The sequence below is a fragment of the Stenella coeruleoalba genome, assembly GCF_951394435.1.
Source record: "Stenella coeruleoalba genome assembly, chromosome: 9".
Taxonomy (NCBI): Eukaryota; Metazoa; Chordata; class Mammalia; order Artiodactyla; family Delphinidae; genus Stenella; species Stenella coeruleoalba.
Window position 1 is genome coordinate 60,273,028 of NC_137155.1, and position 14,109 is coordinate 60,287,136.

General features: G+C 40.1%; 1 long non-coding RNA gene across 1 annotated transcript in view; it reads left to right on the plus strand.

The window, feature by feature from the left end:
* The first annotated feature begins 629 nt into the window (after positions 1–629).
* Positions 630–14,109, plus strand: part of LOC307191724 — a 69,587-nt gene continuing 56,107 nt past the window's right edge. Inside the window, exons 1-2 of the long non-coding RNA XR_013829831.1 lie at positions 630–1,234; positions 2,958–3,159. This is a non-coding gene — a long non-coding RNA (uncharacterized lncRNA). The remainder of the gene's footprint in view (positions 1,235–2,957; positions 3,160–14,109) is intronic.

A 14,109-nucleotide genomic window follows, 5' to 3' on the forward strand; every position in this document is an offset into this window, starting at 1 on the left:
TTTTTTGTGTCTGTCCCCAGTGGCTAAGGTTGGTTCAGTGGGTTATGTAGGCTTCCTGGTGGAGGGTACTAGTGCCTGTGTTCTGGTGGATGAGGCTGGATCTTGTCTTTCTGGTGGGCAGGTCCACGTCTGGTGGTGTGTTTTGGGGTGTCTGTAGACTTATTATGATTTGGGGCAGCCTCTCTGCTAATGGGTGGGGTTGTGTTCCTGTGTTGCTAGTTGTTTGGCATAGGATGTCCAGCACTGTAGCTTGCTGGTCGTTGAGTGAAGCTGGGTGCTGGCGTTGAGATGGAGATCTCTGGGAGATTTTCGCTGTTTGATATTATGTGCAGCTGGGAGGCCTCTTGTGGACCAGTGTCCTGAAGTTGGCTCTCCCACCTCAGAGGCACAGCACTGGCTCCTGGCTGCAGCACCAAGAGCCTTTCATCCACAGGGCTCCTTAATTTGGGATGATTCGTTGTCTATTCACGTATTCCACAGATGCAGGGTACATCAAGTTGATTGTGGAGCTTTAATCCGCTGCACCTGAGGCTGCTGGAAGAGATTTCCCTTTCTCTTCTTTGTTCTCACAGCTCCCAGGGGCTCAGCTTTGGATTTGGCCCCGCCTGTGCGTGTAGGTCGCCGGAGGGCGTCTGTTCTTTGCTCAGAGAGGACGGGGTTAAAGGAGCCGCTGATTCGGAGGCTCTGGCTCGCTCAGGCCGGGGGGGTAGGGAGGGTCACGTAGGGCGGGGCGAGCCTGCGGCGGCAGACGCCGGCGTGACGTTGCACCAGCTTGAGGCGCGCCGTACGTTCTCCCGGGGAAGTTGTCCCTGGATCCCGGAACCCTGGCAGTGGCGGGCTGCACAGGCTCCCCGGAAGGGGGTGTGGATAGTGACTTGTGTTCGCACACAGGCTTCTTGGTGGCGGCAGCAGCGGCCTTAGCGTCTCATGTCTGTCTCTGGGCTCCGCACTTTTAGCCACGGCTCGCGCCCGTCTCTGGAGCTCTCTTAAGCAGCGTTCTTAATCCCCTCTCCTCGTGCACCAGGAAACAAAGAGGGAAGAAAAAGTCTCTTGCCTCTTCGGCAGGTCCAGACTTTTCTCCGGACTCCCTCCTGGCTAGCCGTGGCGCACTAACCCCCTGCAGGCTGTGTTCACGGCGCCAACGCCAGGCCTCTCCCGGCGCTCCGACAGAAGCCGGAGCCTCAGCTCCCAGCCCCGCTCGCCCCGGCGGGTGAGCAGACAAGCCTCTCAGCTGGTGAGTGCCGGTCGGCCCGATCCTCTGCGCTGGAATCTCTCCGCTTTGTCCTCCGCACCCCTGTTGCTGTGCTCTCCTCCACGGCTCCCAAGCTCCCCCACTCCGCCACCCGAAGTCTCCGCCCGCGAAGGGGCTTCCTAGTGTGTGGACACGTTTCCTCCTTCACAGCTCTCTCCCGCTGGTGCAGGACCCGTCCCTCTCCTTTTGTCTCTGTTTATTTTTTTCTTTTGCCCCAACCAGGTACGTGGGGGGTTCCTTGACTTTTGGGAGGTCTGAGGTCTTCTGCCAGCGTTCAGTAGGTGCACCGTAGGAGTTGTTCCACGCGTAGATGTGTTTCTGGTGTATCTGTGGGGAGGAAAGTGATCTCCGCGTCTTACTCTTCCGCCATCTTCCTGGAAGTCCTTCCTCTTCCTTTTTCTTGCTGGCCTCTGAAGGGGTTTTGTTTTTAAATTTTTACTGGACTATAGTTGCTTTACAGTGTTGTGTTAGTTTCTACTGTACAGCAAGGTGAATCAGCTCTATGTATATCCCCTCTTTTTTGGATTTCCTTCCCATTTAGGTCACCACAGAGCATTGAGTAGAGTTCCCTGTGCTATACAGTAGGTTCTCATAAGTTATGTATTTTATACATAGTATCAATGTATATATATGTCAATTGGAAGGATGGATATAGAGAGGGTTCCAACCCTAGGGATGGTTTAGTTGAGATGACCACCAGAAGCTAGTCCCACCTTTACTGGAACAAGTTTGGTTTATTTGGGTCTTGACCCTGGAGAGGCCAACACCTAAGAAAGAGGCCAAGGTTATTGCAAGGCTCAAATGGACCCCATTTGAGCACATGAGTCGTGCTGACTCAGTAATTAGTGACTCAGGTGTGCTTGGGTAGGAATTAAAAGTTTTGCAATTGTCATGGATTAGGAGCTTGCTGGAAATTACCTTCCTATAGCCCAAATTTAAGGTACTTCTGGAAAATAAAGAGACTGCATCAGAAGAATTCTAAGGTCTTTCATTCACTCACTCATTTATCCATCCATTCATTCATTTATTCATCAGATTTATCCAACACCTACTATGCACCTGGTATTGTGCCACCTGTTGGCGATATGATGGTGAACAAGGTAGACAGACACAGTCCCCGCCTTTCCAAGGCTTCTAGTCTGGCTGTGGAGAGAGGTGATTAAGCAAGCAGAGATGACGAACTCCATGTGAGTATAAAAGATCAGGGGAGCACCTGGTAGGAACAGCTAACCCAGTATAGGGGGACCAGGAAATTTTCTGAAGAAAACGAGCCTAACACTAAAGGTTTTAGCCCAGAAAGGACGGCGAGGAGACCAAGAACAACCATCCATTGAGGGCTTGCCCTGTGATCAACACTTAAGTGACTTGCCCAAGGGCATGCTAAAGGAGGAAAAGGCTGAATTTTGCAAAACCAGACTCTCTGTTCTTCATCACTTTGCTCCATTGTCAGTATTGAAATTATTATTGAAGAGGCCCAAACGCTGGTCACAAACACATTGGAGACCAGATGGTAGATTTGGCTGCTCAATTGGCCACGTGGAGTTTGGAGCTTCAGCTTCTCAACCAGTAGAAAAAACCCAATCCAAACTATTGGGTAGTAGAGGGAGCTAGGTCTCTGACCTGCACGATACAGGTGTTGTTTATACCCTGAATAACATATTCCAAACAACTTTCCTATTGGTGTTTTTTTTTTTTTTTTTTGCAGTACGCGGGCCTCTCACTGTTGTGGCCTCTCCTGCTGCGGAGCACTGGTTCCGGACGCGCAGGCTCAGCGGCCATGGCTCACAGGCCCAGCCGCTCCGCGGCATGTGGGATCTTCCCGGACTGGGGCATGAACCTGTGTCCCCTGCATCGGCAGGCGGACTCTCAACCACTGCGCCACCAGGGAAGCCCTTTCCTATGTTTAAGTAAGTCCACATCACTGGTTTTCAATTTGGTTGAAACATGCACATTTATGCCTTGAATAAAGTCTTCCTTGCCTGTTAAAGAAGCACCATGTGGTGCTTTTAACAGCTTGCAGAGTAAAGTAAGGATGATACTTACTACCAAAGGTCTAGAACAATGCCTTGATAAATTAGACACCTGCTTTTAAATTTATAAAAGGTGTGGCTCCAAATACATATATGTTGGTATTCTGTCTCCCAGAAGCATATGGAATATCTTAAAGGAAAAGTAATTTTTAAAAGTTAAGATTCAAAGGAATATAAAGAGGAAGTTCATTTGAATAGGAATATGTATATTCTTCTGAGCTTCCTAGAAACCAAAGCAAAAAGGGAAACATGGAAAACTGCATAATTTTTTATTATCAAAAAGAAGGAAGTACATTCTCAGGGAGAAAAAGTATTTGCTAAGACACAAATTCTGAAAGTAACATAGACTTCACCTTTGAAAGAAGGAAGGTACAACTTAAGGTGTTTGTAATGGAGTGACTCACAGTACAATTCAAGAACTGTAATGAAATACACCCTTTCCCTTCAACCTAGACTGGAGGAAGCATTCCAACCAAGGCACTATTAGTGGAAAGTCAGAGAACCACTGTGCCCTGATGCACTGATCTGGGTTCAGAATGCAGCACTTATTAGTCTATTTGGTTATGTATTCATGAAGCAAACATTTGTTGATTACCTGATTTGTGCCATTCATGCTCGTAGGGCTGGAATTGAGTGATAAAAAGAAAAGAAAATTCCCTGCTCGCAGTCCAAATGAAAAAGATTCTAGAACGTTAATATAAAATTTTATAGTTTTAATTGTTCCAATGATGTGTGATGGATGAATTATGGGTTACTCAACTTACATGAGGCTTTATGGTTTACAAGATGTTTTCATACATCATTACAACCCAAGTATCCTTATTGGGACATTCCAGGTATAACTTAACATTCAGATTTAGACAGATGTTCCTGGTTATATTATGAAAGTATTGTTTGTGCATATATTTTTCCATTAGAAAGGATATGCTTGAGAGCCTATTTCAGAACTTAGTAAGAATATCCGCTAGTTAATTCCACAAGAGACCTTAACATACTTTCATATGTTTGAGACTCGAAAGTTATACTGAGTGACACTTGGTTTTTAATGAACATCTTAATTTTCTTCACATCCCATGAAGTATGGCAGAACTTTTGGCAAATAGTGAGATCCTTGCACGAGGCACTGCTAGGAAATATTAATAATTGTTAAGTGATAACCACTTGTCTGTCTCAAGGCGATGATTGCTAGTCATATGGTCCACTCAGGCTCTCAGGCCCTTTATTATCCTTCCTCAGCATACCTATTGTGCACAGTGGGTGAAGAATTCTGCTTCTTTTCCAGTTAATTAACCCACATGCTAATGATACTGTTCCATCCTTGGTTAATTCAGAGCAACCTCCAGCTGTCTGTCTCTTGTCTATAAGAAGGAAGTGGCTGCAGACATTCACCAGTGCAGGCAGGCAATGGGCTGGTGGGATGACCATCTCATCCCATCTTGCCCATGACTTTCTTGGTTTTAGTGCTAAAAGTCCCAAATCATGGTAACCACCTCAGTCCTAAGCAAACAGGACCAGGATTGGTTACCCCAAGTGCAGGGAACTATCTGTATAATTGAAAAGCAACAAATGAACATCTCCATCACTGAGTAAAATACAAGGGGCATAGATAACGTTGGGTGCCTTGGTTTGGATTCCCCTAAGAGTCTGTCAGTAGTGGAGAAGTATTAGCAAATACAGAGCATCTGTGTGGAGCTGCATGGCCACAATGGTGGATCACTGGAATGAGAAGCAACATTGGCCTGCCATGCAGAGGAAAAGGAAATAGGTGGCTCAACTTGGCTTGTGTCTTAAAAGTCAATCCAGTGTCTGTGAGTGTGGCTAAGAGGCTGCTGGGAGAGTTTTCTGTCTTCTTCAGTTCCCGCATGCAGCCTTATAAGCAACCCAGTTAATTGAAGAAATCTGGGTGTCCCCATCTACCTGACTAATTATATTTTATATATTTGAAATTGCTTCTCACCTTTCTGATTTAGACTAAATAATTTAAATTCCATTCATATTTTTTATTCTTACAAAAACTTTTTGGGTTAGGTTTCATTTCTTTCTCATTCTGTCATTTTTCCTTTAGAATTGGTTTATTTAATTTCTTCACCCTTGTTGATGTATAATTGTCAAATGAAATTGTAAGGTATTTAAAGTGTATGATAATTTTATATAAGTATACATTGTGCATTTTTTCAATTTTAATAATAGTTTTATTCAAAACTTTTTAAAGACTAATAGATTCAATTAATTCTTTTCAAGTCCTCCTGCCTAATAGGCATTGGGTAAAGGGGGAGAAGAGTCTAAGATTTGGGGAAAGAAAGATACAGATATAAATCTTGGCCCTGAAATTTACTATAGATGTGCTCATGGGTAAGTTACTCAATGTCTCTGAATCTTGAGTAAGGATAATATTTACTATGAACAGTAATTTTACCATTATTATTACCCCACAAGAAATAAGATGTGTGAAATTCTTTCTCCCCAGCTATCCCTGTCCCCAAATACAGTCTATAAAAGATTGTTTTGTCATATTAAAAAAAAACTCTAATAATAAAAAGAACAGAATAAGAACAAAAACATGCTAAAGGGACAAGAGATAAACTAAGCAAGCCTATTATAATTGAGCTAAAACCTTAGTAGTGAGCTTCTTGGAAACAAAAGCAAAACACCATAGTCATATCCTATTCCAGTAAAATAAAATATAAAATGAAATCTTATAAGGTGAGAAATATTATTTTGTTTTAATTATAATATGAAGTATTACATGATTCTGTCTATCAGAGACAGTGAAGTACACAGTAGAAATTTTACAGTGACAGAGAAGGGCCTCTGTGTCCTATTTCTTCTATTGACTGCAGATTAAAAGCTATGAATGTAGGGTTGTGTTGAAGGTTCCTAAGGGTATTCTACAGAGAACTGAGAGAAGATAGCCCAGACATTTGTTTTCTAATAAAATGAATAAATGCAGCAATACAACCTAAAGAAACTAGAGAAATCATTTGGTTTATGTCCTTTCTGTAATCATTTTCCAATGTGAGTTGTCATGGTTTACTTCGATGTTACATGAGCTTCCTAACTGGTCTCCTTGGCTCCAATCTTTCCCACCTTGACACTCTTTCTTCATACTGCAGCCTGTGTAGTATTACTTTTTTCTTTTTTTATCTTTTTTTTTTTTTTTTTTTTGCGGTACGCGGACCTCTCACTGTTGTGGCCTCTCCCGTTGCGGAGCACAGGCTCCGGATGCGCAGGCCCAGCGGCCATGGCTCACGGGTCTAGCTGCTCCGCGGCATGTGGGATCTTCCCGGACCGGGGCACGAACCCGTGTCCCCTGCATCGGCAGGCGGACTCTCAACCACTGCGCCACCAGGGAAGCCCTGGAGTAGGGATTTAAATAGAAAGAAACAAAACACAGGAGAACTAGGAGAAAATAAAGATACATTGTTTGCTTTTAAATTAATAGTTATTTTTTAAAGTTTTTAGAATTTTAGGTTTACAGAAAAATTGCACAGAAAGCACAGGGTTCCCATATGCCCCTTCCCCCTCTTCCCCTCACAGTTGCTCCAATTAGTAACATCTTGCATTGGTACATTTGTCATCATTGATGAACCCATATTGATACATTATTATTAACTAAGTCGTAGTTTACATTAGGGCTCACTTTGAGTTATACAGTTATTAGGATTTTGACAAATGCATTGTGTTATGTATCCACCATTACAGTATTACACAGGTAGTCTCACAAAAAAATCTCCTAAGCTCCACCTATTCATCCCTGTTGAGCCCCTGGAAACCACTGAATATATATTTTTTTACTACCTATATAGTATTGCATTTTTCCAGAGTGTCACTTAGTTGGAATCACACAGTATGTAGGCCTTTTAGACCGACTTCTTTCATTTAACAATACGAATTTAAGGTTTCTCCATGTTTTTTCATGATTTAATAACTTATTTCTTCTTAACTCTGAATAATATTCCATTGCATGGATGTACCATAGTTTATTTCTCCATTTACATATTGAGGCACTAGATATTTTTAAAGGAAATTTTGTAATATTCATTAAAACAAAATAAAACAAAACATTTATTTTACTTTTTTTGAATTTTTAAATTTATTTTACTTATTTTTTATACAGCAGGTTCTTATTAGTTATCCATTTTATACATATTAGTGTATATGTGTCAATCCCAATCTCCCAGTTCATCCCACCAGCACCACCCACCCCTCCACTTTCCCCCCTTGGTGTCCATATGTTTGTTCTCTACATCTGTGTCTCTATTTCTGCCCTGCAAACCAGTTCATGTGTACCATTTTTCTAGGTTCCACATATATGCGTTAATATACGATATTTGTTTTTCTCTTTCTTACTTACTTCACTCTGTATGACAGTCTCTAGATCCATCCACGTCTCTACAAATGACCCAGTTTCATTCCTTTTTATGGCTGAGTAATATTCCATTGTATATATGTACCACATCTTCTTTATCCATTCGTCTGTCGATGGGCATTTAGGTTGCTTCCATGACCTGGCTATTGTAAATAGTGCTGCAGTGAACATTGGGGCGCATGTGTCTTTTTGAATTATGGTTTTCTCTGGGTATATGCCCAGTAGTGGGATTGCTGGATCATATGGTAATTCTATTTTTAGTTTTATAAGGAAACTCCATACCATTCTCCATAGTGGCTGTATCACTTTACATTCCCACCAACAGTGCAAGAGGGTTCCCTTTTCTCCACACCCTCTCCAGCATTTGTTGTTTGTAGATGTTCTGATGAGGCCCATTCTAACTGGTGTGAGGTGATACCTCATTGTAGTTTTGATTTGCATTTCTCTAATAAGTAGTGATGTTGAGCAGCTTTTCATGTACTTCTTGCCATCTGTATGTCTTCTTTGGAGAAATGTCTATTTAGATCTTCTACCCATTTTTTGGTTGGGTTGTTTGTTTTTTTAATATTGAGCTGCATGAGCTGTTTATATATTTTGGAGATTAATCCTTGATTCATTTGCAAATATTTTCTCCCATTCTGAGGGTTGGTTTTCATCTTGTTTGTAGTTTCCTTTGTTTTGCAAAAGCTTTTAAGTTTCATTGGGTCCCACTTGTTTATTTTTGTTTTTATTTCCATTACTGTAGGAGGTGGATCAAAAAAGATCTTGCTGTGGTTTATGTCAAAGAGTGTTCCTCCTATGTTTTCCTCTAAGAGTTTTACACTGTGTGGTCTTACATTTAGATCTCGAATCCATTTTGAGTTTATTTTTCTGTATGGTGTTAGGGAGTGTTCTAATTTCATTCTTTTGCATGTAGCTGTCCAGCTTTCCCAGCACCACTTATTGAAGAGACTGTCTTTTCTCCATTGTATATTCTTGCCTCCTTTGTCATGGATTAGTTGACCATAGGTGCATGGGTTTATCTCTGGGCTTTCTATCCTGTTCCATTGATCTGTATTTCTGTTTTTGTGCCAGTACCATATTGTCTTGATTACCGTAGCTTTGTAGTATAGTCTGAAGTCAGGGAGTCTGATTCTCCAGCTCTGTTTTTTTCCCTCAAGGTTGCTTTTTTCTCTTTGGGGCCTTTTGTGTCTCCATACAAGTTTTAAGATTTTTTGTTCTAGTTTGGTAAAAAATACCACTGGTTGGGCTTCCCTGGTGGCACAGTGGTTGAGAGTCCGCCTGCCAATGCAGGGGACATGGGTTTGTGCCCCGGTCCAGAAAGATTCCACATGCCGTGGCGTGGCTGGGCCCGTGAGCCATGGCCGCTGAGCCTGAGCATCCAGAGCCTGTGCTCCGCAACGGGAGAGGCCACAACAGTGAGAGGCCCGCATACTGCAAAAAAAAAAAAAAAAGAAAAAAAATACCACTGCTAATTTGATAGGGATTGAATAGAATGTGTAGATTGCTTTGTGTAGTATAGTCATTTTCACAATGTTGTTTCTTCCAATCCAAGAACATGGTATATCTCTCCATCTGTTTGTGTCATCTTTGATTTCTTTCATGAGTTTCTTATTGTTTTCTGAGTACAGGTCTTTTACCTCCTTAGGCAGGTTTATTCCTAGGTATTTTATTCTTTTTGTTGCAATGGTGAATGGGATTCTTTACTTAATTTCTCTTTCTGATCTTTTGTTGTTAGTGTATAGGAATGCAAGAGATTTCTGTGCATTAATTTTGTATCCTGCAACTTTACCAAATTCATTGATTAGCTCTAGGAGTTTTCTGGTGGCATCTTTAGGATTCTGTATGTGTAGTACCATGTCATCTGCAAACAGTGACAGTTTTACTTCTTCTTTTCCAATATGTATTCCTTTTATTTCCTTTTCTTCTCTGATTACCATGGCTAGGACTTCCAAAACTATGTTGAATAATAGTGGTGAGAGTGGACATCCTTGTCTTGTTCCTTATCTTAGAGAAAGTGCTTTCAGTTTTTCACCATTGAGAATGATGTTTGCTGTGGGTTTGTTGTACATGGCTTTTATTACATTGAGGTAGGTTTCCTTTATGCCCACTTTCTGGAGAGTTTTTATAATAAATGGGTGTTGAATTTTGTCAACAGCTTTTTCTGCATCTATTGAGATGATCATATGGTTTTTATTCTTCAATTTGTTAGTATGGTGTATCACATTGATTGATTTGTGTATATTGCAGAAACCTTGCATCCCTGGGATAAATCCCACTTGATCATGGTGTATGATCCTTTTAATGTGTTGTTGGATTCTGTTTGCTAGTATTTTGTTGAGGATTTTTGCATCTATATTCATCAGTGATATTTGTCTGTAATTTTCTTTTTTTGTAGTATCTTTGTCTGATTTTGGTATCAGGGTGATGGTGGCCTCATAGAATGAGTTTGGGAGTTTTCCTTCCTCTGAAATTTTTTGGAAGAGTTTGAGAAGGATGGGTGTTAGCTCTTCTCTAAATATTTGATAGAATTCACCTGTGAAACCATCTGGTCCTGGACTTTTGCTTGTTGGAAGATTTTTAATCACAGTTTCAATTTCATTACTTGTGATTAGTTTGTTCGTATTTTCTATTTCTTCCTGGTTCAGTCTTGGAAGGTTACACCTTTCTAAGAATTTGTCCATTTCTTCCAGGTTGTCCGTTTTATTGTCATAGAGGTGCTTGTAGTAGTCTCTTAGGATGCTTTGTATTTCTGCGGTGTCCGTTGTAACTTCTCCATTTTCGTTTCTAATGTTATTGATTTGAGTCCTCTCCCTCTTTTTCTTGATCAGTCTGGCCAATGATTTATCCATTTTGTTTATCTTCTCAAAGAACCAGCTTTTAGTTTTATTGATCTTTGCTGTTATTTTCTTTGTTTCTCTTTCATTTATTTCTGCTCTGATCTTTATTATTTCTTTCCTTCTACTAATTTTGGGTTCTGTTTGTTCTTCTTTATCTAGTTCCTTTAGATGTAAGGTTAGATTGTTTATTTGAGATTTTTCTTGTTTCTTGAGGTAGGCTTGTATTGATATAAACTTCCCTCTTAGAACTGCTTTTGCTGCATCCCATAGGTTTTGGATTGTCGTGTTTTCGTTGCCATTTGTCTCTAGGTATCCTTTGATTTCCTCTTTGTTTTCTTCAGTGATCTCTTGGTTATTTAGTAATGTATTGTTTAGCCTCCAAGTGTTTGTGTTTTTTGTTTCCCCCCCCATAATTGATTTCTAATCTCATAACATTGTCATCAGAAAAGATGCTTGATATGATTTCAATTTTCTTAAATTTACTGATGTTTGATTTGTGACCCAAGATGTGATCTACCCTGGAGAATGTTCTGTGTGCACTTGAGAAGAAAGTGTAGTCTGCTGTTTTTTGGATGGAATGTCCTATAAATATCAATTAAATCTATCTGATCTATTGTGTTATATTAAACTGTGCTTCCTATTTAATTTTCTGTCTGGATGATCTTCTATTGGTGTAAGTGAGGTGTTAAAGTCCCCCACTATCACTGTGTTACTGTCGATTTCCTCTTTTATAGCTGTTAGCAGTTACCTTATGTATTGAGGTGCTCCTGTGTTGAGTGCATATATATTTATAATTTTTATATCTTCTTCTTGGATCGATCCCTTGATCATTATGTAGTGTTCTTCCTTGTCTCTTGTAACAACCTTTATTTTAAAGTCTATTTTATCCGATATGAGTATTGCTACTCCAGCTTTCTTTTGATATCCATTTGTATGGAATATCTTTTTCCATCCCCTCCCTTTCAGTTTGTATGTGTCCCTAGGTCTGAAGTGGGTCTCTTGTAGACAGCATGTATATGGGTCTTGTATTTGTACCCATTCAGTGAGCCTGTGTCTTTTGGTTGGAGCATTTAATCCATTTACATTTAAGGTAATTATCGATATGTATGTTCCTATTACCATTTTCTCAATTGTTATGGGTTTGTTTTTGTAGGTCCTTTTCTTCTCTTGTGTGTCCCACTTAGAGAAGTTCCTTTAGCATTGTTGTAGAGCTGGTTTGGTGGTGCTGAATTCTCTTAGTTTTTTCTTGTGTGTAAAGCTTTTGAGTTCTTTGTCGAATCTGAATGAGATCCTTGCTGGGTAGAGTAATCTTGGTTGTAGATTCTTGCCTTTCATCATATATATTCGTAAATATTTTGTGCCACTCCCTCTGGCTTGTAGAGTTTCTGCTGAGAAATCAGCTGTTAACCTTATGGGAGTTCACTTGTATGTTATTTGTCATTTTTCCCTTGTTGCTTTTAATAATTTTTCTGTCTTTAATTTTTGTCAGTTTGATTACTATGTGTCTCGGTGTGTTTCTCCTTGGGTTTATCCTGCCTGGGACTCTCTGCGCTTCCTGGACTTGGATGGCTATTTCTTTTCCCATGTTAGGGAAGTTTTCAACTATAATCTCTTCAAATATTTTCTTGGGTCCTTTCTCTCTCTCTTCTCCTTCTGGGACCCCTAAAATGCAAATGTTCATGTGTTTAATGTTGTCCCAGATGTGTCTTAGGCTGTCTTCATTTCCTTTCATTCTTTTTTCTTTATTCTGTTCCTCGGCAGTGAATTCCACCATTCTGTCTTCCAGGTCACTTATCCATTCTTCTGCCTCAGTTATTCTGCTATTGATTCCTTCTAGTGTATTTTTCATTTCAGTTATTGTATTGTTCATCTCTGTTTGTTCTATAATTCATCTAGGTCTTTGTTAAACATTTCTTGCATCTTCTCAATCTTTGCCTCCATTCTTTTTCCAAGGTCCTGGATCATCTTCACTTTCATTATTCTGAATTCTTTTTCTGGAAGGTTGCCTATCTCCACTTTGTTTAGTTGTTTTCCTGGGGTTTTGTCTTGTTCCTTCATCTGGTACCTAGCCCTCTGCCTTTTCATTTTGTCTGTCTTTCATGAATGTGGTTTTCCTTCCACAGGCTGCAGAATTGTAGTTCTTCTTGCTTCTGCTGTCTGCCCTCTGGTGGATGAGGCTATCTAAGAGACTTGTGCAAGCTTCCTGATGGGAGGGAGTGGTTGTGGTTAGAGCTGGGTGTTGTTCTGGTAGGCATAGCTCAGTAAAACTTTAATCCACTTGTCTGCTGATTGGTGGGGCTGGGTTCCGTCCCTGTTGGTTGTTTCGCCTGTGGCGACCCAGCACTGGAGCCTACCCGGCTCTTTGGTGGGGCTAATTGAAGACTCTGGGAGGGCTCACACCAAGGAAAAACAAAACATTTATTGAGAGCCTACCATGGGCCAAGTCTTCTCCTCGAGTCTTGGGATGTATCAATGAGCAAAATATGCAATGATCTTTGCTCTTGGGAAGCTATATGAACGTGGGAGGAGACAGACACACAGAAAATAAAGAAGAGAAACAATAAATAGATAAATTTTAACGTATACTGAAAGTGGTAATTGCGATGGCAAAGTATAAAAGAGAGCAAAGTAAGGGAATTGGGATTGTGGGGGCTGGTGAGATAAGGCAGCAAGTGGCAATTGTGAATAAGGTGTCAGAGCCCCATAAGAAGATAATACTTACGCCCAGAGTTGGTGGAGATCAGTACAGACAGATGGCCTGTAAATGTAAAAATTTTAAACTTACTACTAATACAAAAGGCAAATTCAAACAATGTTATAATATTTCGCTTATTAAATTGGCAAAAGCTTTTAAAAATACAGGGTCAATTATGTTATGTGGAGATTTCACACAGTAGTAAAAAATAGTAACTTCTATAATCATTATTGAAGGAAATGGTGTAATATGGAATATGGAGTCTTAACAATGTTTAAACACAGTCATTCTACATCTATAAATGAATGGTTAAAAGGTACTCAGGGATGCTAACAAAACTGGTGTAAAAATTATTTAATTGTAATTTTAAAATTTGAAATAGCTACAATTTCTATAATGAGGATAAAATTAGAAATTATTATGGTACATTCAGTTAATATAGCGCTATGCCATCTTTAAAAATGATGAAATCATTTTTGAAGAATATTTAATGATTTGGGAAAGTGCTTATGCATAGAAAATGTTCCAAAAGAAATATACCAAATGTTAGCAGTAGTTATAAACCTTGGGTGGTGGGATTGTGGATGCTTAAAAATAACTTCTTTTTGATATTTACGTATCATACGTTACAAAATTCATGCATAATACATATATGGTATAAAATACATGATTAAAAATGAAAATTTCAGAAAAGTAAAAAGAAAATAAAAATAGTTTTGGCTCATTTCTCCTAATTCTATTTGTTGTTTTACTTTCTTCTTCTGGATCAATTATCACTTGTCTTTTTCTTTGCTCCTTCCTTTGTCCCTCTCTTTCTGCTTCTACCTCCTCCACCTTCTGCTGCTGCTTCTGATGTTCACGAGGCAAAGGGTATTCACTGCCAGATTACACTCCTGGAAGGCATCTATAATTTCACTCTTTCT